Below are 1,709 nucleotides of genomic sequence, written 5' to 3'. Positions count from 1 at the left end.
CCAAAGTAAAAAGGTCGGATCCATTTATCCAATTGCTCTACGCCATAAATAGTCGTGAAATGCTAGCCAAAAGTAAATGCTACGTGCAACGTTTGCAAATTATTGGAATGCGATTTTGCGAAACAAAAATTATCATATCATAGCATAATCATAATCACAGATATAGACGGCTTGATGATAGTAGAGCTGTGAAACTAACTTTTAAGAATGCTTTCAATAAACAGTATTCTTCAATAGAACTATTCGATACTTAAAAATACTTCATAAATTATTAAAAAATTACTGAAAGCAGGTGAGATTAAGCAAAACAATATAGAAATCGAAATTTGCAAGCGACAGGATGACAATGCTGGTCCCGATTAACAATGAGACCAAAACTAAAAGATCTGAAATGCGAAGAAAGTTATTTGAAAATGGACATTTATCAAATAATAACTTCATTTTTCAATGCGTGTAAATAATAAAAGTACATGCATCAATTATACACACTTATTAGATATTATTTCTCTTTTGCAGTGGTGTAATTAATGTATTTTAAACGTAAATTCAATAAATTACGCCATTTTTTCATTCAGTTTAAAATATTATTGGAATTATTTGAAGTTAATTTCGCAAGGCAAATTTAGAAAAGTTGAAAGGAAATGCACCACAATATGCTAATGTTTTGAGGGAAAAAATAATATTAAATTTAAAACTTGACTACGTACGTAAAGTGGACATATATTACAACAAAATTACAATTCCACAAAGAATAAACATATGCAAGGAAGGAAGATATTTAAATTCCACGGAAATGCAAATCTTAACATTTCTTCGTGGAACAGCTGTTTAAAATAATGTTAACTGATCAAACGTGCGCCAAACATGCATTGTACTTTGCCCAAAGTTAGACAGTTGAAAATTACAGAAACTCTTCTGTCCAAGAACAACAAAAAGGCAATACATAAGATGTGGAAAATCAATTTCATAAATTTCTGACAATTAAATAGCAATGTTTTCTCCAGAAATGTGGATATTCACTGATGATTGTGAATGGGCAAGCTTGAAAGTGAATTTAAGTGCCACCAATTGCACGGAGGACAGACAAGCACAAACAACAGTAAAAATAAAAAGTCACTGACACAGTAGCCGAAGATGAGATGCTTAAAGTTGTGATTAAGAAGAATATAAACCAATCCGGTTGGTCAATATTGCACGCCTTTTCTGTTGTTGCAATGAAATTGTACATCAATTTTGGCATTGTTGGCACAAAATTGCCGTCCCGAATACAAATATTTAAGGTAAACTGGGCCGACGCCAATTGCAAGCATTTCGCTCACATTAGCTGCCATCTGCAGTGCAAACTATTGTTCAAATGCAGCTTCTCAGCATAACCCAGATAGAAATTTGAACAATAACAACAACAATCAAACAAAATATTAGCAAAATGAAAAAAATTTCCTTTCAATTTGCAAATAAGAGGATGAACGTGAAAATAAATAAATAAAATCGTGAATAATTCGGTCGTTGTGATTGGAATAATTTTCTTTTCAGGATCAGAAAAGAAAAAAATTATTTTCACCGCAATTCTTTTGCTCTTTTTCCATAGTATAATGATTTGCAGGTTCGTTGGGCAAAGACCTGCCGACTTACTACTCGACAGGTTTGAGGAGAACATCTGCCGCTGTTATGATCGCCCAATCGAATGCTACCTACAAAAAGTTGTCAGG

Source organism: Trichinella spiralis (assembly GCF_000181795.1).
Source record: "Trichinella spiralis strain ISS 195 chromosome Unknown Scfld2, whole genome shotgun sequence".
In the NCBI taxonomy this organism is placed as follows: domain Eukaryota; kingdom Metazoa; phylum Nematoda; class Enoplea; order Trichinellida; family Trichinellidae; genus Trichinella; species Trichinella spiralis.
The sequence above is the reverse complement of the archived record's forward strand: the minus strand, read 5'-3'. Positions refer to the sequence as shown.